Genomic DNA, 27,925 nt, shown 5'->3' on the forward strand with positions numbered 1-27,925 from the left:
TACAGCGCAGTCCCAGGCTCTGGGCTGGCTGTCTTGGAGGGTGTTTTCTCCAGCTACCCCTCTCCCGGCTCTGCCAATTATGTGCCACTTTGTCTTGGTGCTATGATTGCTTTCTTCGGAGAGGGAAATTCCTCTTTCATCAGTATGGACGCACTGTTTTCACACACCGCAAGTGCTGTGCTGCTGTGTCACTCATCCTATAAGAGCCAGTTTCAGACGAGGAGGGCTGACGAGCTGCCCGGGGATTGGCTGCCCCCGGCTGGGAGGGATTTGTGGGGAGGAAGGGCTGCAGCTTTACAGCAACAGAGTTTAGACTGTCTTTGCTTCATCATCTGAAGGCAAAATTTTCCAGATACGGCAGACGGCTCCCAGAGTACAATACACAGGGAATGAGGACTATTTACATGGAAATTTCTGCCTCATGATGCAGCGGAGAAGCCTCGGCCGCTGGATTCTGCCAGATGTTCCCGGGGTTACTGTAAAAGGGAAAAAGAGGCAGAGCTAAACAAGGTAAGAGAATCACCCCCCCCCCTTTTTTTTTTTTTTTTTTTTTTGAATGTTTAAAGAGTTTGCTGCAGTATATGGTGCATTCCATGTGTGTTGCTTAGGGAAGCCAGGGAAACCGGATTCCACTAATTCAAATGTAACACTTGCCGGGGACCCTGGAGTTTTACGTAACATTTTGATTTGAGGAAAAAAAAAAAAAAAAAAAAAGAAAGAAAGAAAGAAACGGCAAAAGCTTGAATCTGTGCCGCCTGACTGGGGTGAGGCATAAAACGAGTGTTTATTTCAAAGAAGAGATCCATTTTATTACTCAACAAAAACTGTGAATTCCTGGGAGCGTTGTTATTTTCTTGTTCTAGAAAATTTTCATTACTGCCCCAGTTCGCTCCCGAATAAATAAAGTTTACGTTGATCCTGCTATTTGAAAACGGACTCGTAATGAAGAAGAAAAGGAAAACTTCATAGTAAATAACCATCGGTTGAATGTTTAGCCAAAAATACGTCTATGTGTTAGAAATTAGGGACCCACCTAGCCCTATAATGCCACGGCTTTGAGTTTCAAAAGCACATTTTTAACAAGCCAGCAAGAGGTAGCTTTCTGACAAGTTTTCGATACTGTAGTTCAATGTTTACATTTCTTTTTCTGAGCCTTTGTTTCCAGCTTAAAAGTGGAACCATTATATTCAAAAGTAAAGCTGGGTTAATAATGCTTACTGCAATTATCTGATCTTTATGCATTTTTAATGAGAACACACAGCCAGCAGAATAATTTAATGAGGGCAGGCTAGCTTTTAAAGCTGTGTCTTCACTATGCCGAACCATATCAACTTTCTTGCCGAGAAGCAGCAGGGAGAAATGATGGAGATTTATTTTTAACACACTTGGCCCAAGAGAAGGAAATGATATATTTGTTAAAGAATTCTTTCTGCCCTTTTCCGTTTTAAATTTCTGCCAGGCATGAGGAAACTGTGCTTTTTTGTTAGGCCTCGGAAGCATGTGTTTACAATAAATGTGTAACATTTTTAGAATAGTTAGCAAGCACTGAAGCGAAGAAAAAAATCTGACTTGCCTAACCACTACTACCGTGAATGCTCTTCGAGAAACATTACTGTCCTTTTAAAAGACAAAGGTTAAGTGGAAAGACAATTTGTTAATTTGGTAATATGTGCATTGGGGAGCTAATAAAGTGGGGGGAAAAAAGGAGGGCATGTTTATAATCTTTAAATAAGATGAAGTTTCTTCAGCTATCCTGCCTGTTTTCTGAGGAGCAGTTCAAATATTCATTTAAATAAGGGCAATGCCACGTAGATTCTTCCAGACCCACTGTTTTTACTTTCAAGGAGAAGTGCAGGACACTAGCCCAGAACTTCTGACGTCATCCCCCAACTATTTCTGCTGGGTGTTCTTTTATTCAGGCTCGTGGAGAGGAATATTGCTTTACGTCCTGGCCAGGAACATTCTGACTCTCACTTGGCAGGTCTTGAGTTATGTCTTCATATTTTAGCCCGTCCTTTCTAAACCCTAAACCCATCTCCAGCGTAAATAGGGCATCTCCTACCTGCCTCACGTCGGGCGGGTCCGAGCAGGTTCTCTGCAGGGTTCTGGCCGTGCTGGCGAAGAGCAGTGGGGAGCGGAGCACGGGCTTTGCTTCTGGCCCAACTTCGCCTGGCACAGCCCAGTACTGCCACCTGGGTGGATAGTGCCTGTGGCCTCATTCCCAGTTCCCCCGGAGCCACTGTGTAGGACCAAGGTTATGCCACCAAGTTCGTGGCTGGCCGTGATGGTGGGAACAGCTGCTTTTACATAAAGAGCACCATGCCTGGTGCAGATGGGCTGAAGGAAGGGAAGTCCAGTACTGCAGGCTGTTAATCTGTGTCACAGGTGGTAACCTGGGTCGGAGAGATCAGGGGAAGGTAGTGTTTAAGCTGGGGCCTCTGAAGGGAGAATTTCCAGACGAACAGACCGGAGTTCTGGGGAGTTCCCAGTTCTAGTTTACATCCCCTTCCCAGCTGCTCGTGTAGCCCTAAGCAGGCACCCACCTTCGTTTTTCTCTCTCTTAACAGAACTGAGTAATACTTGCTACACTTTTCTCTCATAATTCCAGCATTCATTTTGAGAGGCCTTGACCTTGTACCAAAAAAAATAGTTAAAATAAAATAAAATAAAATAAAATAAAATAAAATAAAACAAAACAAAACAAAATAAAAAGAAGTCATCTGTCTCTTGCCACAATGAGCTATTTAAAGTACAAAGGGATAAAACCTCCGTATTAATGAAACAGTTGGCAAATGCCTTAGGGTATTAAGATAAATAGTCATATTTCCAGAACCCTTCACTCTACTGTGTCCTCAGGTCAATTTTCTAGGGATATTTATCCTTAAACCAACAAACAAAATTTCCAAGGAATTCAGAGCATTGCTGTTTGCATTTTCTCCATCGATCTCATGCAATATACCAGAAGCTGTGCCAACCAGACTATTTCAGACGTAGGCCTTGTAGTGCCCAAAGCAGTTAGTGCTATTTTTGCTTTGACTTTGCATTAAATTTGCGAGAGTAGATTGAATAAGAGAGAGAATATGAGGAAAAGAGGAAAATACGCTTACAAAATATACTGGTTATGTGGCTTTACTGGTTACCGGCCTGCCTCCTCTCTGCTAGTTGTTTTAATTTGCTGTTGCTATGGCGAAAACAAATCAATATCACATGGCCACCAGCCAGTCCCGCGCTCGGGGAGCGCCATCGAAATTCAAGATCAGGCACTCAAGATTCCGAGCGAGAATTGGGAGAAAAGCATTTAGATTTGAGTTTGAGAGAATTCCTGACGATAGACTGACCAGGCTCAGTCTCTCGTGCCCTTCCTCTCCCTTTCCTCCTGCACTTTCTTACTGATAATGAGAGAAGATGGGGGAAGAAGGCATTATTGATTTGTTTACATTTTCCAAAATGACAAAACGTATCGTCAGCATAGAAGCAGGTTGGTAACGTTGCAAGGGGTAAAGAATTCTGACTGATGAAAGGTGATAAAACTGTGGGGCATGTTTGTTGAAAACATAGTTTGGGGGCCTTGAATATCTCTGGGTACAGCTGCACCTGAGAGCTGACAGGGTCAGAAACAGTTACTGTGTCATATCAGGCAGAGAAATCTGGCAGCTCGAGAGAGCGGGGACAGTGGAGGCGAGGGGCATTAGAGAAAGGTGGGGGTGTAAACCATCAGCCAGTAGCAAAGTCAAGGCAAAGCTGTAGGTCCAGAGTCAGGCCAGGTGAGCACGGAACCCCAGGGACAGAGAGGAACAGGGTAAAGGACTTCGCTCCTTTCACAAAGTCTGCCCGAAGGCCTGGCAAGGAAAGAGAGAAAGGGGCTGCAGAGAGAAGCAAAGGGGTCATGCGCCCAGGCGTCCTTTCTGGAATGGTCCACCGAACCAGATGGGCGGAGTTGCGCTTGGCCGCGTGGAGCCAGGGACTTGATATTTCACGCGTTGGTTTCTCTCGGAAGAACGAGGCAAGAAGACGTAGCTGGGCTTTTAAATTAGTTACAATACGGTGTTTTTCTCCTGGTTTTTTTACTCAGCTCAGTTGTTTCTTAGGTTTTGTGTGCAAACTGGGGGTTGCAGCTATGATAACATTCATAGTAAGCAGTCCAGGGTGGCGTCAAGGCTGGGTCTGCATCAGGTCGGTGCCTCCGAAGGCTCGGCAGCCAGCCGGGGCTAGTCCCCGCTTCTGTTGTGAGAGTGAAAACAGGTGTGAAAGGTAAAGCCCCAGGGTTTCTTTTGTGAACCTGAGCCACAGGCCAGTGGACAAACTTTCAGCTGGCCCGCTCCCCTTGACGCGGGAGAAACTCTTGGTAATAAAAGTGGACCCACCGACTTACCTTAGCGCTCTGACAAAGAACGCATTGTCTAGAAGATGCTAGGTCAGTATATTCCATCAATCAGTCAACAAGTGTTTATTAAACACCTCTTGGGTTCTCTGGCTTTTGCTATTCGGTTAAAACGAGTCAATTACCTAATACCTGACTTAGTGTATGTGCAAAATCAGCGGCAGAAAGAAATGATGCAAAATTGTAAGTTTTAAAGACTTTAATAAATGTATTGGTTAATGTTAATTTCACCTTGACTATCAGGCATTAATTGTAGGTTTCAGATCGTTCTTGGTGTTTGGTGGGGGGAGAAGAAGGGATTTTGAGTTTTAAATGTCTATATGCACTTTCCTCACCTCTGTTACTTTCCTCAGCATAAATGCTGTTTAAATAACATATAAAGATGTAAGATGAGCAATAGACCTATGAGAATGTGCTGAAAAGTCCCAAATAAGAGGCCACTGAGAGCAATCACCCAGTCTCAGCAAGCTGAGATTCAGCCCCAAAGTGACTGGGGAATATGGACGCATCGTCTAAAAAACCTTAAACACCAGTCACCAAAAGGAAATCCTAGATCCTCTCCCATACTCCAGAGCCTCGGGGTACCTGGGAGCCCCTGATGTAATTATCTCGCCATCCCCGTCCCAGTAAGGAAACCTGATTCCCCACCCTGGAGGATTAAACTACCCCTGCTTTTCCCCTTAAAAACAGTTACTTAAAAAAAAACGGTTTCCCCTTTTAAACACAAAGTTTTTGCTTTCCTTTGCTTATTTGTTTTCTTTCTTTCTTTCTTTCTTTCTTTCTTTCTTTCTTTCTTTCTTTCTTTTTACTCTAACTTTTTTTTTCTTTACTCTAACATCTCTGTGTATTTTCTGGGTACAGACAAACTGCAAGGTTAAGGACTCACTTTGTGGAGAACTGAGTGGGAGACTGAGGGACGTAAACGAGCCTAAAGAAGTCTTTTTAGTTACGAGTCTTGGCAGGCAGATGGGCTGTTCTAAGGTTTAGGAGCATCCAGGCAGCTGGCTGCTGTACGAGCTTGGGGGGGGGGGGGCGGGTGAGCCCCCCTCAGAGGACAGAGGGAGGAGGCAAGGAACACCCAGCACTGTAGGTCCTGGGTCTTAAGCATTTGCAATCCACAATCGCTGGGGAACAAGATACTTACAAACAAGATAAGAATAGGTCAGCACACAAATGTCTTCAGAAGAATAATTAACATATGTATAGTTTCTTACACTTTACAAAGGGCTTTCACAGACCTTATCTCAATTAACAGTTCAAAAAAGAGGGTTTAAAAAATCCAGAAGCCTAAAATTAGAGCACTGGGTAAAGCTCCTGGAACAGATGAGTTATAAACTGGATTAAAAAAAAAAAAAAAAAACAACTTTTATTCATTTATTTTTGCCCGTGGTTGGTGACTTGAATTTTGAAAAGCAGGAAAAACTTCTAAGTGTCCCTGGTGCATGTACCCATGTCACTATCTCCTGTCCCCACAAGCTTTCTTGGACAATTCCGTGTAGCCAGTACTGCAGACAGCCTAGTTCCCAAGGCAGAACAAGAAGAGAGGCTGATTGGCTTTGGTTTCTCAGCTCTGACTGCTCAGAAGGCGCCAGGGGACAAAACCTATCCTGGGTTCGTGCACCAGCCTAGCCACATAGTAGCCAGGTAAGTTTGGCTATGGATGGCAGAGAGGTGCTTCTAGAACATAAAGTTCGTTAATGGTTGTAAATTGCCCGCACACGTGGGAAAAACCAAAATTCAAAGTATTCCTTTTGCCCACGAGAGCTTCTCATTGAGTCCTCTTAGGCCTGCTGATGGGGTGGGGGAGAAATTAATATTTTACAACATATCTCATTTAATTTGAGCCTTTGAAGAATATCACAACGTTAATGCTCTCCCTGCAAAGTTAATGATGGTCCATAGAACGAGAGAAGTTCCCAAAGGTTCAGTAACACACCCGTGAGCCCATCGCTAATACTTGCTAAAGCCAGTATGTAAGCTCAGACCCTGACAGGGTAGGCAGCACCGTGTTTTCAGCTGAGCAAATGAAAAGGAGAAAATAAAAATCATTCATTTTCAGAAAGAAAGAGGTGGAAGTAGGAGGGCAATTGTTTTTAGAGATCCTAGATATGCCTGATACAGTTCATATTATGACACCAAAGTGCTAGGTGTGATAACAACAGTGATGTCTTACAGGTACGTATCCCTTCAGTTCTTATCATCTCTTTAATGGTCACAACATTTCCTTCTTGTTCCTGTTTTATAATTTAAACAAAAACTGAACTTGAGTGAGGTTAACCAATGTGTTCAAAGATTTTTTTTTTTTTTTCAGTAGCCAAAAAAAGCAGAAAAGCTAGTCCTCAAAGCTATGGGAATCTGTGCACATGATATTCAATGAGATAAAAGTCTTTATTTTTTTTTAATTTGTTTTAACGTTTATTTATTTTTGAGACAGAGAGAGACAGAGCATGAATGGGGGAGGGTCAGAGAGAGGGAGACACAGAATCGGAAACAGGCTCCAGGCTCTGAGCCATCAGCCCAGAGCCCGACGCGGGGCTCGAACTCACGGACCGTGAGATCATGACCTGAGCTGAAGTCGGCCGCTCAACCGACTGAGCCACCCAGGCGCCCCGAGATAAAAGTCTTTAAATGAAGTCACACTGCAGTCTGACTTGGAGTTTTCTTGTAATGGATGTTGCACAGTGGATAGAGCCCAACCCAAGCAATTTTGGAAAGACAGTAATGTTTTTAATTAAGATATTGAATTATTTGAAAAATCTATAAATTTCTGGCATCCTAGATGCAAACTTCAATTAATCAACTAAAAACTATTGGTGAAGCATACATTATATTAGTGATTTACTACTTGTAATTTTAAATGCCCTGGTTGTTCAAGCAAGCAGAACTTTGTTCGGGCTGGAGTAGTAGATAACTTTATAGAGGGAAGCTCTATCCTGTAGCTCTGAATGGATATATTTTGTCCAGATCAGTGGTCCTAAAGTGGGAAGTCTACACCCGACCTAGGGCAAGATGATTCACTAGGTAAGGAATAGCTGAACTTGTGTCTTATCCATTATTTAGCTCATCCTTTTAAAATGTCGATTTTCACATATGTTGGATAATATATGTAACATATTAGCATTGTTATGCAAGTGTAACATTTATAAATAAGTAACAACCTCATGACAGTTGTGCCTGCTCAAAGATATTTTTCTGGTAGGGGTATTTGTTCAACAAAGTTCAGAGAGGACAGGAGTCAGAATTAGAGAAAAGAAAGTCATCTCCAGAGGAGGAAACAGCATGATGTGACGTAGGGGGCAGTGCGGAAGCTTAAACTTGTCTCTGTGGAGCAGGGATTAGATGTTGGGGAGCAGTAGGAAATAGGGGTAGTGGGGAAATAGAACGTGGGGGAAGTCCGATCGAGCTTAATTTTGTTACTTATAACATCATATCTAGTGTTTTAAAAGTGTTCAATTACAACTTGTAAGAGAGGGCTGGAGATCTGAGAATTTGTAACAGATGATGCCACTGGGGGAAAAAAAATCTTTTGCCATATTCTAGGTATGATGTGGGAAAAAGTGGGCTTAGACTAGCATTGTGAGGATAGAGGAGAAAGGGCAAATCCAAAAGGTCCTTGAAGAGAAAATAATGGAAACTAGTGACAGCTTATAAGAGCCAAAATGGCACTGGAGTTATCAGGAAAAATGTCAGTGGAACCCTAAGAGAAAACAGGGGCAGATGGGAAAAGGAACCAATCAGTAGGAGCGGGGTGGTGGAACGGAAGAAGATGATGAATGGCGCGTTCTGGTCGTGGTGTTTTAGCTAATGGTGGGTCATCCAAGTGGGCTATTCCATAGACATCTGACAATGTGGGAACGGAGAACAGCTTAGATGCAGGGCTTCAAATGTCAATGGAGACATACCTGTGTTGCAGTCATAATCCAAGCCAAGGATGCTGACAACCTCCAAGGCAAAGGGACCATAAATGGAGACAGGCAGATGACCAAGGATGGGCCTTGGGAGAGGACTGCCAGAGGCCTAGAAGAGCAGAAATGCTAGCAAAGAATCGGGAAAATAAAGAGCCACAGAAGAGCAAAATTGTCAACCAAAAAGTGAGTTTCAAGACTCTTAAGCACCGTACCTCAGTCTCTGTGGTTCCACGGGATGACAGTGCGGCTTCCCACACTGCATCATCCCGCTGCGCATGGTTGACCCTCTTTGGCATGAGTGCTCAAGCCATGGCCCTCTTGAAGGCAAATATTGGTTCACTGTAATGGTGAGAGTCGCAGGATACTGGATGGATAGGGAGATCTTCCTGCCGCATTTTTCATATATACGGTAGCCTTTTTTAAAAAATAGATTTTCAGTAATAACCAGAAGAAAACACTTAAGACCAGCAACTATCAAGACTTCAGCGTCTGTATCTTGAAATACACCTTTTGGGGTGGTGTCATTGGTTAGAATGTTAATTCCAGGGCGATTGGAGATTTCTCTGGACACCGGTCATCCTATTCTCACAGACCCAGAGGTCTGTTTATTCTTGAATCCAGCCGAACCCAGCCATTAGGAGCTCGAGAAAATGAGAAAAGCACTCAAAGTGGGTAAACGGTTGCTGTCCTCATAGCAGACCCCCGCAGTACGTAAACCATAGCACCACTTCCCAGACTTCCACGTGCATAGGGAGTCAGCCGGGAATCTTATTAAAAATGAGATTCTGATTCAACAGATTTGGAGTGGGGCCTGAGAGTCTGCATTTCTAACAAGCTCCCGGACGATGAACACGCTGCTCATCAGCAAAGCTGTAGAGCACAATGGCAGTTTTGCTAACATAAACGTAGATGGCGGCAGACCACTGCGTCTGGCGTGGTTTTCAAGGAGTGCTCTCTGGGACTGGGAGCCAGGACCTACCTCCTTGACACAGTAAGCCTTTCCAAACTGCTCAGGCTCAGAGTGGGGCGAGGGTGAACTGACTTATGCCGTGGGCCTTGCCCCAAAGCCTCTGTAGTCAAGGGTGAAAGGCAGGGCCTTGGGCTGTTTCCAGGAGTTCTGTGCTTTAGACAGCTGGTCTGTGGATGTCTCCCCTTGCTCGTAGTGGAACTCTGACCAACTCATCATCTCCCTTCATGGTGCAGAGAATGTCGTTCTTTCCTTATTCTCTCCAAAGAATATGAAGAATAGGACACGTTAAAGGTGATGAAGATCACATCTGTTTAAAAATGCTACTTTTAATGTTTTGCAGTAGAAGTGAAGACAGTTTTAGAAATGATAGCTGTCTAAGGTGGTGGCTTAAGAGAAATGTCCAGGCCTGATTGTGGACAGCTTTGTATCTTGTCACAAGTCTTACACCTTCTTTTGTGTCCATCTGTCTTTCCTCCCTTGAATGCTTCATTTTCCTGTCCATCTGCGCGTGGCCCCTCTTTCCTGGGCCGAGTCTAGCTAAACTGATTTGGAGGAAGTCTTCCCTGCCCAGATGCTGGTTCAGTTCACACACAGATGGCTGGTGTTTTCTTGTGTTTTTAATTTAACCAGTAGCCTTTCAAGAATGAAGGGAAACGAGTGTCGGTTGAGTATATTGAGTGCCTACTATATGCCAAGCCCTCTGCTGGGAGCTTTGTGGACATTGACCCATGAAGAATTTTTATGAAGAAAATAAAGTCCCGGGAGCTGAGTTACTTGCGAGGGTCACACACTAACAAGTGACAGAGCAAGCGGTGAAACCCCAGTCGGTGGTCTCCAAAGGCCCCGACCTTTTCCAAAGGTGCTTCCTTGGGGGTTTGCTTTAGAAAAACTCGTCTTACATTTGCACATACTGCTAGCCGAATTCACTCCACTTACACTTGTGTGTAAGACAGAACACAAACAAGCAATTACTGGCATACTGTTCGGGCATGAGTTCGGTTTCAGCCAGGAGCTCCCCTTCCCAAAGGGACCTGATAAATCGCCAGGGATGGCCAGAGCCTTCTCTCCGTTATTTGTTGTCATTAGTTGGCCTTTTCTTTACTCTTGAATCTCGTGTGTGTGTGTGTGTGTGTGTGTGCGTGTGTGTGTGTGTGTAAGAAGCTTAAAGACCTAAAGATGTCAACTTATTGATACCTTAAATAGATAACATATGTAAAAGCCCATTATCGACTGTGGGGCATGTACAAGAGGGAGATGTGTTGTGTTGTGGCTTTGCTGTGCTCTGTGAAAGTTCTTAGAAACCGCTTTTCTTGTCCCCCGCCTTCCCTCTTCTCTCACACGCGTGTCTCCCATCCTCTGCCGAGGCCCGTGCTGCTTGTTTCTAGTGCGTGTACCCACCATCCTGTTTCTTGCTTGGCCTGCTCCTGAGCCAGCCCATCGTCTCTTTTCTCTTGCTCTTCTCTCTGCCGAGGCATCTCTCCCGGGCACCCCTGCTAACGGGCACACGTAGTTGCCCACTGCTCCTGGGGTTCCGCTCACACCTGGCTCTTAGCTGATAGAAAGGTCTATTTATTTGCCCCCTTAGGAAGCCCATCCTTCCAACCCTACAGTATCAGCTTCCTGGCAGCCACCACAAAGACCATCCCCTCAGGAAACAAAACAAACCCTATCTCCAGAGTTCCCCTGTTTCTTTTCTTTCAAGTTCCCTGTTTGCTAGTAGGCTGCAATTAAGAGTCAGGATCAAAGGGAAGTAGCTGCCTCTGGGGCTGCAGGGACCCACCAAGAACTTTGGTCTCCTTAACTCCTTACTCCCTGTGATCTGCTCACCTACACCTCTCTGTTCCGCTGGTGCTCAGGTGTTGGGGCTGCGGGAGCTTGGGGAGACGCCTCGGGGCCTCAGGAGGGGCTCCTCACACACACACACACACACACACACACACACACACACACACACACGAGACCCTAACAGCCCCTCCTCCCGACTTACAAAACCCACAAACACAAGGTGAAGATCAGAGGCAATCCCAAATTGGGAGGAATTGGAGGGATTATCTAGCACAGCTCATGTTTACCCCCCACCACAGCCCTGCTACCCAGGTTCTCATGGCTTGTTTCCCCTCTGTTGACTGGACAATCACTGCCCCAGAGTGCTTACGAACTATAACATTCTGTTGTAAAATTCAGCCTTGTGCTGAGACGAAATGTGACTCTAGTGACCTTCACTCTCCGGCCCTCGTTTGGGCCTTTGGAGTGACCCAGATGCTTCTTCAGTGGGTGAGTCTCTTCATATATTGAAAGATGGCAATCAGGCTGCCTCTCATAGGAGCAGCTGGCAGCTCCCTTATTTAGGATGTAATACATTTATTTATGCAACTTAGCCCGCTCTGAGTTTCTCTTGGGTCGCTCTGAGTTTCTCACGTTGACCCACATCGCTATCCTACTTGAACCTTGAACCAGCTGTGTTAGAGAAAGGGGTGGGGCACGCCGTGTTCCCTCAGCTCTGTGCAGGTGAAGTGAGGAAGGTCAGACATCTTCCCCAATGGCGTGGGATGCTTAAAAATTTTTGTCAATCCCAACAAGAGGCTATAGACGCCTTTGGAAATACCTGGCAAGATGCTGGGCATTGACTTGCAAAACCACCCATAGGATGATGGATAGACAGATTGATTTAGATGGATATATATGTATGTAGACAGGTAGAGAAAGACATTAATATACATAAACACATATAGAGCCGTAGACCCAGATTTAGATTAATATATGTAGATAGTTACAGATAAATATTTGTATATACCGATAAAGTTAGGTAGAGATTTAGGTTAATATATATTATGTATTTAGATTAATATACATACACAGATAGATATATGCACACAGATATATACATTGATATGTACACACACAACAACAGATCTAGATTAGTGTGTATACAGACACAGACAGATAATCCACACAATTTGAATACCACACTAAAGCGGCTTTTAGACCTAAAGCACTTGTTCGGGGTGTTCTTTTGTTGTGTTGTTTCTGGTTTGGGACTCAACAAAATGGTGATCGTTGTCGCCGTGGCTCTTGGTCCTCCTGAGTCCCTCTGTGGCTGAGCACAGCCTCTCCACAGCTTGGAGACATATTCCGCCATCAGCAGATGCCAAGGTCACCGAAGGAACTAATTAATCCCAGCTCCAGTCGACAGCGAGCTGCACTAACCTGTCCTCCTTCCTCAGAGAGGGAGAAACCAGGAAGGATTTTCTCCTTCAGTTCCGCCCAGGGCCTACTCAGGGACACCCTGTGCAAACAAAGGAAGGGCTGGTCAACTGTTTCCCGACTAGCTGGCCAGGTTTTCATCTAGAGAAAAGCCTGTTCAAGGGCTCTCAAACATGAGTTGAGAAAAGCCTTCCAGATTCTCTTAGGAAAATTCCCAGGTTGATATTTAACCTAAAGATCCCCAGGCCTCGATTTTTTCTCTCTTTACTCCTAGTCTTACTAATGTCCATAAACCCAGCCAGCACTCTCGTCCATGCTGAAAATGTGCCTTTTTAATTAAAACTACAAGTTTTCTAGCTGACCACGAGGGAGCATAAATTTCTTCCCCCTCGGGGTAAGATTGATGTCGTATTGCCCAGACCGTGCTAAATAATTGATCAGAAAACGTAATTGAGAGGAGTGCTTATTTTGGGAAATGTTGGCAGCTGATAACCCAAGATGGGAAGTTGGAGAATGTTGCTGCTTAAAACATGGTGGAAACCGGAGTCAGCATTAGTCTTCTTAGCCAGATACATGTTGGGTCTTGAGTTAATGGTTGTGTGCCTGTGGATTTTTATTTGATGTTCTGATCTCTTCCTTCCAGGCTGACAATTAGTGCAGAGAGTCGTGGGAAGCCCCACGACTTGGGCTCTGTGCTTTGTCAACGGTAGGGAGTCTCTGTCGTAGATCCGGTCAGTACAGTTCCATCCTGGCCCTCTGTGTCTCCCCCGAGGGCCCCCCCGGAGCTGCGAAAGCGGGAGGGACACGGGCTCCGGCGTTAGTTTCCCTTTACAGTTTGGCAAATCCCAGCACCTTCTGGAGTTAGGTTTGTGACACTCTCCATCTTGCTCACTGGCTAAAAACAGAAAAAAAAAAAAAAAAAAAAAAAAACCCACCAAAATCAAAACCATATGTTCCACAGAATATCAGGCTTCTAGTGAACACTGTGCTATCAAATAATTACCACCGACCTAGCCCCATATTTGAAGGCTACAGGCACGGGAGCTGATCTGCTCCGGCCGGAGGCTGAGGCAGGTAGAGAAGGGCCATTCTGTTTGCTTTCTTTCTCAAAATGGCACGTCGCTGGAGCCTTTCAGCTTCTAGTGGGGGACGCAGAAAGAGACTGCATTTACTGACTTATTTCCCTTCTTCCCATCTTCCTTCTTCCCCTCACATTTTCAGGATTGAAAATTAGAAACACTTTTCTCCTACATGCAAAATTTCTCTCTTTCTCTCTCTCTCTCTCTCTCTCTCTCACACACACACACACACACACACACACACACACTTTTTTTACCCCCTGCTTTGAAGTGGCAATTGCTGCCAGACAGGGCTTCTCCAAGAACCCACTGCCGTCCTCTCCACAACAGTCAAAGGGTTAATTTAAGATGTAGCCAGCTAGTGAGATGTAGTAGCTAGTTCAAGAGAGGGGCCACCCTTTGGCGACAGGGGTTCTCAGGGTCCTGCTAATACGTTATTCCTCGGTCTGGGGGTGGGTCACACAGATGGGTTCACTTTGTGAAAATCCAGTGACTGGACACTTAGGATGTGTGATCTTTCTGTTTTTAATAAAATGTTTAAAAGTGTAGCTGGCTACCCGGCACTGTCTATTGTAAGATAAAGGGAAGTGGGTGGGACGGCACCCCATATCCTTTTCTCACTGCGGGCCCCGCCCCCCCCCTTATCTGTTCTCCCCTCTTTCTGGGCTCTAGCAGTGGGCTCTGTTCCCACGACTAGTGAGGTCCTTGAAGCACCATCGCATCTTACCCCCGGGCCAGGGGGAAGTTCATGCTTCACATTCAGACTTGAAAAGGAGATCATCATCATCTACATCAAATAATAACCATAATAATAGTGCCACTTTGGTATGGTTTCCAAAGCATGTCCTTTTCTCCTCCTGTGCTTATGTTTTATGTCTTACAAACACGTGCAAGTTAAAGTGTTTTGGGGTTCTTTTTTTTAATCCTATTTGGCAAACAAGACCAGTGGAGGGAAGGAACTGTGTGAGGACCGCAGATGGCCGCACCGTTTGCCCTTTCTTCCCGTGTAACCCTAGATTTGTGGGAGTGCGTATAAGTCAAGGGAGTGCAGGTCTCAAAAAATAAATAAGAGTGACTAAGGATGGCAAGAATGTAAAGCTTGCGGGCCATCCACAGGGGTTTGAATCCTGGCTTCCCCTACTTAGGATGAACAAAAGTCACAAGTCACTTGGAACTTTGATCTCCTGATTGGCCCAGTCAATCAAGGTGATCATTCCGTGTTTCAGGATTTTTGTTTAGATTTGGGGCCACAAGATACCAGAAGTGCCCTGCACACAGCAAAAGCCCTGTGTCAACAGGCTGATCATCATTCACTTAATCTTTACTTGTTCTGCCGGGGCAAACACATTCTATTTAGTGAAGTTTTCTTGGCAAAAGAAAAATTTGCAGAAAAAAAAAAAAAGTACCGTGTGAAAGGTTGAGGAAATATGTCTTAAATTTTCCTCATTTCCTTTCCTGTCATGGAATTTGTTCTCTGGTCCAACAGATAAGATGTATAAATAAACCGCAACGGTGAAGGTAATTCGTGCCACAAGGGAGGTATAAGGTTCCTTGTCAGTAGACTCCTGCTGTGCAGGTGAAGCAGGGAAGTCTTCTTGGAGGAGGCAGCCTCTGACACGGCCTGTGAAGGAAAGCACCCATGCAGGTTTCTCTGGAGAGTAGGGCAGAATCCAGAGAGTATTCATGGGAGCACAGCTAAAATGTTTGGCATGATTATGCCTCAATTGTGGAGGACCCTGAATGCCAAACTTTGAATTTTGAACTTTATTCCAAGTACGGCAGAGAGCCACCAAATGTTTGTGAGCAGGTGAGTGGGGGAGCGGGGGGAGACGTCAGACACTGCTTGGGGAGATAATTCTGTGAGTACAGCTTAGAGCTGAGAGCTGTGGGCACCCAGGAAGTCATGGAGGAGAGAGCAGGTGACAAGGATCCGGCAGGGGTCATGCACTCACACAGGAGTGGCTTCCCAGGTGCTGGGGCAGGACCCTTGGAAGCCAAGGGAAAGGGAGGGAAGTCCGGGATGACCCAGAGACCATGAACTTCAGTGACAGAAACATTCATGACACCGGAGACAGACACATGCAGGAGGATGGGGAAAGATACGAGATTGGTTCTGGTCACTGGAAGTTTGAAGTTGGAATGTTGTCATGGAAGTATAGGTCTGGGCTTCCGTAGAGTGCAGAGCTGGGAGTCCATTGGGGACTCATCCACAGAGGAGTGGAATTTGAAATCATAAAGGAGTTTGAGATAGCTAAGGGGTTCCCTCGGAGAACTAGAAAATGGTTGATGGCACAGCCTTGGGGAGCACTTACATTTGAGGGGATCTCCTAGGCACACTCCCGGTGGCAGGGAATCTGAAAGGAAAGAGCCTTGCAGAGACAGCAGGTGTTCTTGGGACAGGTGTGTGGGCCTCAGGGCGTCTCTCAATGCCCTTGGATCTGTGAGAAGCAATCATGCTGTTCACTATGTCCTAGAAATAACGTGGGCGGGTGATGTAATATGGATGAGTATTCGGTTCTCCTAAAACCAAGTGCTAATGGGAAAGAAATAAAGTTCAGTGACAATGAGGACTCAGTCTGGTACCTTGACATGCGGAAGTTAAAACGACACCCTGACCTTTGGGAGACAGCTGGAGGGTGGCGACTGAGAGGCTGAAAGGCAAGGTGCCAGGACAATGGAGGTGAAATCATTCAGAGGGAGTGGGATATGTAAAGCAGTCGAAGGGATGACGGAGGGAAGCCGGAGAGGAATCAAGGCTAAGGTGAGACCGTGTGGGACTGAGGGGAGGTTGACTAGGCTGGCAGAGTGATGGATAGGATGAAACCACCCGGTTTCTGAAAATTTGTGGGAACAGGTCTGATTCTGCTCTAACAGGAAAGGTGAAAAGCATCCGATAAATTGGAAGGAAGGAGTAAGTTGAGGACCAAATGCTTCTCCAGGGAGAGTCCCAGAAGCCTTTGCCTTGAAATGTATCCTGCTCTATTCAAAGTAACCGTAGTGGGGTTACCGACATACGGCATCGATCCCCAGTTATTAGTGAGAGATAGGCTTTACCTCATTGCAGGCTTCTCTATGACATGGCACCTGCTCGACTGTGGCTTCTTTCCAAAGTGTTACGTCGAAGCTTTTTGTTGTTCTTCTGTCTTTTTATCATTTTCCTTAGCTTTTCCCCTCATTTTGCTTCGGGTCAGCAAAAGGATAATCACGGGCCTGGCACTCTTCCCCTAAATAACAACCTGCCAATATAGATGCCACTTGTAAAGCTTCCTTATCATCCCACTCCCCCATGCATTTTCAACTTGAACCTGGTAGGTAGTAGATGTTCACTAAATGTGCATGGAATGCAGTGGAATGATTGAAGTGTTTTATTACTGAGACAGGCATTTGCATAGATGATTATTAGCTGTGAGTCATGCTTACAGAAACTCACAGTCCATCCTCCACCCAAATGCACCCAGAAGTTTCTATTCCGGATGAAGAGGGTATGTGTTCTGCCCCCAGGAGACTGCACACATGTCTGTGTAGCTGTACTTTAGTACTGAAAGAGAGGCCAGCTAAGCCCCAGCCCCTTCGGCCAAGGGTTGTTTTTTTGCATTTAAGCCTCAGAGTAGTTAGTTGATGAAGGCAATGGGCGGTCAGAGACTTAGAACAAAACACACAAATGGAGGAGGGATTTGGAGCCCCTTAACTTTCACAGGACGTTTTAGTTGCTTAATTGCTGTAGGACACATACTTCTGCTGACGTTCAGTTGCACAGTGTATCCAGCACATCTCACAGGATGGATTGGCCTATTTATTTACCCTTGAGGGCCACCTGAAAACTAAGTGAAGGACAGGCATGCCCCCAGTCGAGTCCAGAATGAGCTCCTACAGCCATAGGACAAGGTCCTATTTCTCTTCCGCGTTCGCTGCCCCACCCACCTCCAGCTCCTAGAGAAGAAACAAGTGTGGTTTCCTTCCCAACCCATTTCAAAGCCCTTACCAGTTACTCCAAATGCCGGTTTCATTGGCTGCACAAATTCTCCAGAAGCTTGTTTAAAAAGCAGGTGACAGGGGCGCCTGGGTGGCTCAGTCGGTTAAGCGTCCGACTTCAGCCCGGGTCACGATCTCGCGGTCCGTGAGTTCGAGCCCCGCGTCGGGCTCTGGGCTGATGGCTCAGAGCCTGGAGCCTGCTTCCGATTCTGTGTCTCCCTCTCTCTCTGCCCCTCCCCCGTTCATGCTCTGTCTCTCTCTGTCTCAAAAACAAATAAACGTTAAAAAAAAAATTTTTTTTTTAAAAAGCAGGTGACAGATTCCTAGGCCGTGGTCCCTGAGATGCTCACTTGAGATGTGTGGGACAGGGCCCAGGAATCTACATTTATTACAGAAACAGAGTAATGTGAACACAAATGACTAATAGACCTCTGGGCCCAGGGGTTAAAGAGACCATTTAAACCCTGCACTCAGATCCCAGCTGTTTCACAGACTACAGGCTCCATTTCAGGCAAAGTTTAACTTGTACCTGAATCTCAACTTTTTTTTTTTTAATTTTTTTTTGATGTTTTAATTTATTTCTGAGACAGAGAGAGACAGAGCATGAGCAGGGGAGAGGCAGAGAGAGAGGGAGACGCAGAATCTGAAGCAGGTTCCAGGCTCCAAGTTGTTGGCACAGAGCCCGACGCGGAGCTCGAACTCACGAGCTGTGAGATCATGACCTGAGCTGAAGTCGGACGCCCAACCAACTGAACCACCCAGGTGCTCCCTGAATCTCAACTTCTTGAAAAAATGTACTTAATAATACTTCTCTGGGTGACAATTAGGCTTAAAGGGGATCACCGATGCCAAGAACTTTCTATCCTGCACAGAATAAACAACACATAATTTTGGCTGTATTTCTTTGACCCAACACGAAGCTACTGGGGAATGGTCCCCAAGGAATGCTGCGGACCTTCTAGACAATTCCAGAAGGAGCAGCGACTCCATCGTGACTGTTTCTGCAATTTCTTACAGTCTTGTATCGCTCACAAAGACATTACCGGTTTTGCCACAAAATGCAAGAAGGCTGTTCCTCAAAATAATTTTAGGCCGGACTTCTGGGCACACTTATGTTTGGTAGGGATGGTAAGACAGTGAGGTATATTTCCCTAAACCAGAGGAGTGCGGTTGCTTTTGACAACAGGAGGACCAGGCCACATTCAGAAAGCTTCATACGGTGCATGTGTGAAAATGGAGCACTTGACCCGGCCCTGTGACAGCCCATGCCTTGAGCTGTTTCGGCAGATAAAATTGATTCTGTCCCCACTCGGGCCGTTTTTAGGTCATTCGAGCAGATGGTAACTGGCTCACATTGGGACCAAACTCCTGAACTTAAACTTTTGGAAGTGAATGAATAAATGAATGGATTTCCTCGGGGGCCAAGAAACACTCCTGACATCTGCCAGTCCGTCCTGGCCTTCTGGTCCCCTGAGAAAGGTTGGCCCTTTGTTGCTTAGAGAACAAATAAGCAAGGATTTGCTGCAAGGTGTTTCCTGCAACCACGCGTTCCTTCCTTCCTGGCCCTAGTGACCCAGTTGCCTGTGCTGGAAGACTCGATGTGGCATGTCCTGTTTTCCCCCCACGAGAACCCTTCGACAGCAGAGATGCTTTCACAAGTTAGGTGCTTGCTGGTGCCCCGGGTCATGAGATTTGGGTCACACACAAACACAGAGGAAAGAAGGGTGGTGTGGAGTCCGTTGATTTGATCGGCCCACGGGAAAACCTGAGGACAGAAGAGTGAAAAAGAAATTCAAAAATAGAGGAGGGAGTACAAAGAGAAATGTATGGTACTCTGGGATGGAAAAGTCTCCGTTTCAGCTTGCAGTTGGGGAAGATTTCTAAATGCTTCCAAATCAAGGGATATCTTCAAATCTTCAAATCCATTGTGAATCATTTTCAAAATGCTCATTCCCTCCGCTCAGAAAGCATTGATTAAAATCCAGCCGTCTGCTGGTGCACTGATGCTCCATAAAGCAGCAAAACAAAGTTGATGGGTAGCCAGCAATCGCCGTGAGGAGTTAGGACACACGTGTGCACGCACACAGGCACTCACTGCGAAAGCCAGTGGGGGACCCCTGAGACTAGCCCTGTTTGGGTTGGGGGCCCCAGACACTTAACGATTAATCTAAGGCAGGAGGGAGGGAGAGGCCATCAGAATGTGGCCGGTCAGGCCGAATTCCCATTGGAGTGGGTCTTGAATTGAGAAGGATGCCCGGATTTAGGTAACAGCCAAGGAGAGCGGAAGACATCCCGTATCAGAGGAAACTGTTCAAACAAAAGCCAATAGGAGGAAATGAGCTCGTATTGTGTGCACACATGGGGTTCCACAGAAAGGAAATTGCCTGATTCAGGACACGTCCGATGCCTCCTGAAGCTACAAGGCAAGGCTGGGCCTGTGTTCCCACAACCTGGAGAGCGTCTTTCTCAAGCCAGGGTTGGCTGCAGTGAAACCGGTAGGATTTTAGCAAAACTATCCACATTCTTAGACTTCTAGAAACTTCTATCACAAGATGTGTCCTTGGGGACCCAAAAGGCGATTCCTTATGCTCTTGTTTGTGCTTTAAGGTATATAGATCTAGGAGAAGGTGGGGAGCAGGCACTTGGCTCAAATGTTCAGGTACTTTTTTGGGTAAAGCTCATTCATTCTTCAGGCTCCATCAGGCAGCTGAGGCTCAGCCTGGCAGACCCACTCCTCTTTGGGGCCCTTTTTGGCTTCCTGGGGTGGGCCAGGCCAACTGGGACAAGGCTTCTTGCTGGGCTCAGACAGGTTTTACATGCAGGCGTCTCAGCTAGACAATGGTGGCATCAACAGTCTTGCTACCTGCCAGCTTCTATCCAAAATACAATCCTGACCATGAGCTTTCGATTCTCTAGGGTACAGCCTGGTGCGGCCTGGTGCCTCATGGGGAACACAGAAACAGGCATGATGTTCCCAGCCCCCAAAGACTTTAGGATCTAGAAGAAGAGCATTCATTTCAGTAAACATCATAAGAAATGGAAATTTCCCTGGCACCACTGAGCCCCTGGGGTGAGGGGGGGGCCACCTATGCATTGTTTAAAAGCTTGGAATGATCGGGACTTGTGGGTTTGTTTTTTTTTTTTTCCTCCTTTGTGTTGCCTGATTGACAGTTTGAGTACAGTTGAGCTTGGATTTGTGGGGATGCTACTGTAAGTGGCATGTATCATGGAGTCCTTTCTATTGACATCATCTCTGAAAGCAGTGCCCACAGAAGGCAAAGTGCAGGCCCAAGTAGGGCTCCACACTGGACATGGGGCCCAGCGATGTGCTCCCGTGAAGGAGCGTCCATCGTGCTCTCTCCCCCGCCTCTGCCTCAACCCCCAGAGCTATAGTATGCTTCAGGCGTCCTCCCTCCGTCCTCCCCCAGGTGACCGTCTGCGGCAGTGGCCAGTGGCGGGCGTGCGCGGTGAATGTAGGGAAGAAAGCCCTCCAGAAAGTGCACCGTGCTTCTTGAACATCTCAGGTTCCGCTGCAGTTTAGGTAGATGGATTTTCAGTTGACTCTGGAGGATGAAAAATTGGGGTCCTTAAATCATGTTCTGGTGAGGCACAACAGCAACAAGATCAACTCCAAGGACATAAGGACTAGAGTAGAGGGGGGCACCATGGGCCAGGAGGGTGAGCGGCTCTCAAGGCAGTGGAGATGCTCCAGACAACAGCAAGCAAAGAAAGGGGCGAAGGGTGTCACAATCTCCTTCTAATTAGCATGTGCCTTCTAATTAGCGGCTTCTGAGGCTTATCAAGTCTCATCTGTAAACTAAAACTAATAGGCAGTTAGGGCTTTTTTTGTTTTCTTGTTTTTTTGTGTGTTTTTTGTGTTTTTGTGTTTTTTGGGGTTTTTTTGCTTTTTTCCTCCCTACCCTTCAAGGGAAAAACACATGAATTACGATTTAATTTGCCAGCAAACAGCATAATATGTACGCACAGAAGCAAAACTGTGTTATTCAGCATGGCTACGGCTGGATATTTAGGGAGATTTTTTATCCTCCAGCATAGATCTTGTTTTGTTATCATTCATCAGAAGCAGCAAGAAAAAAAAAAGGGGGGGTAGAGTGCAAACTTCTCTGAAGATCCCTGCTTGTTCTCTTTACATCTCTGTCTCCCACAGCATCAAAAAGGCAAGAAAGAGAACCACACCCTTCTCTTGGCCACAGCTTGGATAGTATTTTGCCCTCCCCGCTGGCTAAAATGACGAAATAAAAATACAATTCATCTCACATGACATCGGATCATGGCGGTTTCAAAATTCCTCATAGTTTAAAGGCTGATTTACAGGATTAGGTCATAGAAATGCCTGTAAAATTCCAACGTGATTATTTAGTTCTGTTCAGTTTGTTTCAAATATTACCACACGCCCCAAGGAAAACCCCACTTGTGAAGATCTTTGTAATGAATTGAAGTTTGTCTGCGTGACTTTTTTTTTCAGCTCTCCTGAGTAAACACGGCTGTAATTTCGAAAGCAACACATTGAGGGATACACAGGGAAAAGGGCGCCAGTGCCCAATAATACTGCCAAACTGAACATGATCAGGAAAGCTAAGAAAAATCTGGAAACTAATAGAGACAAGTCAACTTATATTCAGGATGGTCCCACGAACCCTTGAAGTTCACTGAGAACCATGAAACTTTGGCTTTTTCGTGTATTAACAGCCCTTTTGTGCCATTGTTTTACAATGTAGACCAGCTGATAATGTGCCTTGTTCCTCATTGACTTTGCGATCTCATTCTTTGCCACAAATATAATGGCCTGTTTGTTTTGCTGCTGCTGCACACTGGCCAAAGAATCAGACGTTTGTTTCACGGGTGCTTGTTTTGAAGAAATCAGTTCTGGGTACGTCTTTACACTGCCTATAAAAACAGAGGCTCATCTGCGTGAAAGATACCCCAGGTCTGCACTGGGGTGGGTGTCCATGTATCCACTACTATAGAAAATGAAATTGAAATATAATAAAACTTCATTTCAATGTAATTACTAAAGAGCCTGAATTATAGGCTATGCATAAAGATGTACACTTTTATTAATTATACCAACATACAGCAATTTGTACCGGCCAAGAGTATTTCTCATAATGGCTCTTAAGAAGTTCTTATTAATGAAGAGATAAGAATGATTTATAAGTAGTTTTACAGGTATTTATATCTAAATGAGTGGTAATGAAATGCCTGGGAAGTTTGGTCTCATAAGTAGGGTAAATAATCCCATTAGAATGACGCTAAGACTATTAATTTTTTCAGCAAGCGCACACCCCTTCTGCCCCCCTTTTTTCGTAAGTAATTCAAAGGTAACCTTTAGCCTAGTCTGGGGGTGGTTTCAACTCACAAGGGAACTCTGATCAGTTGGTGGTGGCTGCCTGCCTGGAAACTTGTTTTGAGAAATCTTCCAGTGCCAAGTCTAGATTCATAGGGAGAAAGTGCTAGGATTGATTAGTCATGCCTGCTGTGGATGGGCAAGGTGGGAAGAGGGGAACTGAGGGCTGTCCATTTGCTACCCTTGGCTGGAGCCTTCAAAAGTGCTGCCCAGTTGGCATTGTCACAAAGCCACCTCCAGAACGCACTGCAAACTGATAGTAACTTCAGTTACTACCAACGCAGTTGGTAGGTACCTTCAAAATCCACAGTTGAAGGTTCTTTCTACAAGAATGGTAGCCGTTGAAGTATCTTAACCCGCCTGGACCCTGAGTAAGAAAAGTAAGTTGAATTTACGAGTATAGCTATAGAAATGCATTTTTACTCTTCCTAAGTTTGAAGAACAGAATTATTTACAACCCTTCTTTCCGGGTGTGATATTTGGGGAAGGGAGTGGGGGGGGCTGTTCCACGGGGATGAGCCCTTCGAAATGGCATTTTGATATTTCAAGCGTAGTCGTTGCATTTTTTGGAAAGAAGGTGAACAGGTCCTTATTTCCCTTCATTAAAACAAATCTGAAACTCAGGGCCAGGTCCACAGGACAGGCTGATTTTCTTTCATTTCTAAGTTTAATAACAAATAACACACAGGACACAGGAAGGGAACCAGCTCTCTTAAAGCACCCACTGTGTTCTAGGCACCTTGACAACCGTTTTCAAAATGTTAAAAAATATATATATTTAATGCTCCCAACTTCCCTGAGAGATACAGAATATTGTCCCATTTTCGATATCAGAAAAATGAGGTTTAGGCAGGTTAGCTGTTAGGTCAATATGGAGCTTAAATTGGAACCCGCTTCTAAAGCAGGCTGAAATGTCTGTGAAGGTCCGAATTTAAACATAAGCCACTTGTGCCAACTTTTAAACAGGACTTTTGCGGTGACACTTTAAATATTGACAAGTAATTCTAGAACTTTAGCATTTTGAGAGTCCTCAATAAGTATTGGCTACTACTATTTCTCTCCCTCTCTCTCTCCCCCTCTTCTCCCGTGTGCGCATATACATACATAGGTGTGTGTGTGTGTGTGTGTGTGTGTGTGTGTATAGTGAATGTCTGTGGAACTTCAAATGTTTATTGCAAACCACTTTGCCTTTTTATTTCAAGAAAAAGTGAATGGCTACTTTTTATGTTAGAGAATTATCTAAACCTAGAAAGGGTAACTTTTTATAGGAGGATAAAGACTACAAAGTATGCAATAAAATCAGCAGTGTGTGTAAGAAACTAGAATATCATCCGACATTTCATACAGTTTGTAAATTGTAGTTCTAATCCAGAGGAAGTCTGCTTTTAGTTAAACGCTGTGAATAAACCCCTGTTTCTAAAATTCTCCATCTCTCTTTCGGTGGGAGGGGGCAGTATGGGGTTGGCGCTAGAGAGAAACTTCTTTTTTTTTCTTTTTTCTCTGAGAAGGCTTTTTATTAATTTCTTTTCCTGAATTTTTGACCCTGTAAAGAAAAAGAGAGCTATTGTACCAAACCACACAACAGGACAGGCTCCCCCAGAAGGGAGTTTTCCTTCCTGCTGAAGGACACAGATAGCAGCTTTATGAGCTGGTTACAGTCAGCTTTATCGCAAAGCCAGTAGATTTTCTTAATATACTTATTGCTGTTCTGTAAATAGCACGGGGGCAATCGTGAATCTGAATCACTTATGGGGTCAAAATGAGACAGATACTGGTAATCTTGGGGAGAAGTGTTAAGTAGACTCAGTAATGAAACTAGTAATTGGAATTCTTTCTAATTGTGCGGGCTGTTAGTCTCCAAACTAATCCTTTGAGTGCCTGTTGTCTTCCTCTGAAATTCACTGAGACACTGCGTGCGGGAAGCACTTTATTCACTATGTAAGATGCTCCATAAATGCCAGCTGATAATATTAATGATAATAACTGTATTAAAATTTTAATTAAGACATGAAGAGAGCTCTAAGATTGCCCACCATATTTCTTGAAAAAGAGAATTCATTAAAAACTGCGGTGTGCTTTATTTGTTTCTTTATGGTCCAGAATATTTGGAGGAACAGCACCGGAATCCTGGCTGTATGTCAATCACTAAAAGCCATCAGAGAACAGACTGAGACTTTTTTGTCTTTAAAATGGTATGGTCGGGGTGCCTGGGTGGCGCAGTCGGTTAAGCATCCGGCTTCAGCCAGGTCACGATCTCGCGGTCCGTGAGTTCGAGCCCCGCGTCAGGCTCTGGGCTGATGGCTCGGAGCCTGGAGCCTGTTTCTGATTCTGTGTCTCCCTCTCTCTCTGCCCCTCCCCCGTTCATGCTCTGTCTCTCTTTGTCCCAAAAATGAATAAACGTTGAAAAAAAAAAATTTTTTTAATGGTATGGTACCCTGAGTTTTAAAATTCTGAATTGTCTTCTGATTCCCTTTGAAAGAGGGACAGGCGAAAGAGGTATTTCCTAAGGTCTAGCAGAGCTTTTAATTCTAGAAGAATGTTCCTGTAGTTCTTCTCAGAGCTCTTTGGGAAAGCATCATTTCTCTCCTGTCTCTCTTGCCTCTTGGCTGAAGTTAATGATATGATCTGGGACACTACTGTGTGGATTCAAATGTAAAGCATCGAGGTTATTGAGGCAGTGGTATTCTTGGTTACATGAAAACTGTTTAGAACTCTAGATGCTTTTAGTTCATTCATTAGTCAGACAGCTAAAAAAAAAAAAGCAGAGTGGTTGGAAGATTAATAATGTCACTTACTCTATTTTAATCACATTTTGATTCGGTGGTATTGTTTTTATTTTAGGCGGTTCATAAGCAGTTAATATTTGAATCTGCAGACCAATTGCTCTACCTGTGATTTCTACCCCAAAACACACGTGTGCCCAAATTTTGAAAACATTTAGTCTGCATCAAAGCAGTTAAGGCAAATCCTTCATTATACTTTTTAAAAGTTTTTTTTTTAATTTTTACTTTTTAAATTTAAATGTTAATATTTCTTTATTTATTTGAGAGAGAGAGAGAGAGAGAGCTCACGCACGCCCTAGTTGGGGAGGGGCACAGGGAGAGAGAGAGAGTCTTAAGCAGGCTCCACACTCAGTGCAGAGACGGACGGGGCTCGATCTCACAGCCATGAGATCGTGACCAGGGCCAAAATCAGGAGTCAGACACTTAACCAACTGACCTACCTTCAGGCGCCCCGCCTTCATTATACTTTTTAAGCCTAAAATGATTTGTCATCAGACAATCTCATTCTAGTTCAGTGTTTGATGTTGCACTGGAAACAGTGTTTCTTGGCAAATATCCTCCCCGCCATTTATTAGTAGTCGTGGATTTAACATGTAATTATTTTCATATTGCATAACAATTTACTTTTCGTAGTATTTCACAGTCATGTTTGAAGCTCTTCTACATGGTTGAATAGCTTAGTTGATTGAAGCAAGAGACCATGATTATGGGTTGCTGATACCATGGACTTATGCTCCATTCCAGACCTTAGCCAACCCTTCTAGAAATATGTGCTCTGAGTCCCCAAGGGGGTCAAACCATACCATGATATCTTCAACCACGTAACATACAAAAAGAAATTCCATGTTCACTATTGCTGTTAAGAATAATAAAATCCAGATAGTGGATTTTTTTTCCTGAGAATCTCCCCTTTTATTCTGAAACCCTACAAAATCAAAGGAGGGGAAGAGAAGGTGGAGTTGTATCCAAAATGTAACGTTAAAACTGTCTCATTTGGTGCCTTAGTGGTTAATTTTACACTAGTTATGTTTTATTATTAGATGTAATAATAAGGAGTTATAATTTAACATTTTTATGCCAAGTTCTATGAAAAGTGTTATGCAAATTTTACTATATTGGGAAGCTACAATTTGCAAGCCATTGTCACTCTGTTCATTCTTTTATTTAATCTCTTTCCTTAAAAGTTGGCCAGCCCCCTACCACAACCTACTCACTGTGAGCTTGAATTATTCAAATTAACATCAAGTTGTTTAAATATTAAACTGCATTTTACTTGTGACTTACTTTTCAGCAACATTATTATAATTTCTGCTGAGCAGTTTGGACAACAGACTATGATACGCAATCTGCTTATTGTATCAACTAAGTGGGCAAGGGTCCTGTCAATGAAAGTGTGTCCAAACTCAGCAAAATAATGTGATTTCCCTAGTTGGTTACTTGCTTGCCTTCTAGGATGTTCAGTCTGGAAATTATATCCACTTTATAAATGTCTCTTGATCTTCATAGCATTTGACCTATTGTTCAGTTTTAAACGAGACAATGACATGTTTGCAAGCATAAAAGCCCACAAGGCATTTTTAGAATTTTTTGCAATTTTTTTGTTTTATTTTCTGATGATAGTTGCTTCCTGAAGAAAAGATATACAATATTCAATATCACAGGGTAAGCATTTGGATCTGACATTCTACATTGTTAGAAGAGCTGCTTGATATCTAATAATATGAATGTACAATAATTTGTTTTAGCATTTCCTGTCACTTTACATTGGTTCTAATTTTTTATTTTTATAAATTATACTGCGGTTAACATCCTGATATGTAAATATTTAATCCCATGACTGATTCCTTTAGGATAAATCCCTCAAAATGGGATCTCTATGAACTATATACGTTTTCAACTTAGAGAATACTTTTCACTTTCGTGTAGGAAATATATGATAGAGTATATTATTTAGAGTAATAATTTCCCTCAAAATTCTATAGACATTTTTCTATTGGCTTTTAATGTTTTGTACTGCAGAAGAGAAGCTGATCGATTTATTTGTAGTTAACTCTTTTTGGGACAGAGGGGCTAAATCATTTTAGAAACTTCCCCTTGTCTTGGTGATTACTAGAATATTCTAAGTTCACAGAGCTTTTCATTGGTTTTGCCTGAGACGCGGAAATCTCTTCTTTCTTGGCTTCCTTTGAACTCCAAAAATTTTCTAGTCCATATTTTTTAATTATGCTGTTTCATTTGTTCCTTTATTTTTATCTCTCCA

General features: G+C 44.3%; 1 protein-coding gene across 8 annotated transcripts in view; it reads left to right on the forward strand.

Moving 5' to 3' along the window:
* The first annotated feature begins 256 nt into the window (after window positions 1–256).
* MBNL2 (muscleblind like splicing regulator 2) overlaps window positions 257–27,925 on the forward strand; it is a 160,533-nt gene continuing 132,864 nt past the window's right edge. For 7 of the 8 annotated variants that reach the window (XM_045480934.1, XM_045480968.1, XM_045480958.1 and 4 more), the window contains exon 1: window positions 263–510. The gene's annotated coding sequence lies outside the window, so the exon portion shown is untranslated. Of the gene's footprint in view, window positions 511–27,925 lie in introns of all 8 variants that reach the window. The other variant, XM_045480988.1, reaches the window with a different exon arrangement.

The sequence above is a fragment of the Leopardus geoffroyi genome, chromosome A1, assembly GCF_018350155.1.
Source record: "Leopardus geoffroyi isolate Oge1 chromosome A1, O.geoffroyi_Oge1_pat1.0, whole genome shotgun sequence".
NCBI classification, from domain to species: domain Eukaryota; kingdom Metazoa; phylum Chordata; class Mammalia; order Carnivora; family Felidae; genus Leopardus; species Leopardus geoffroyi.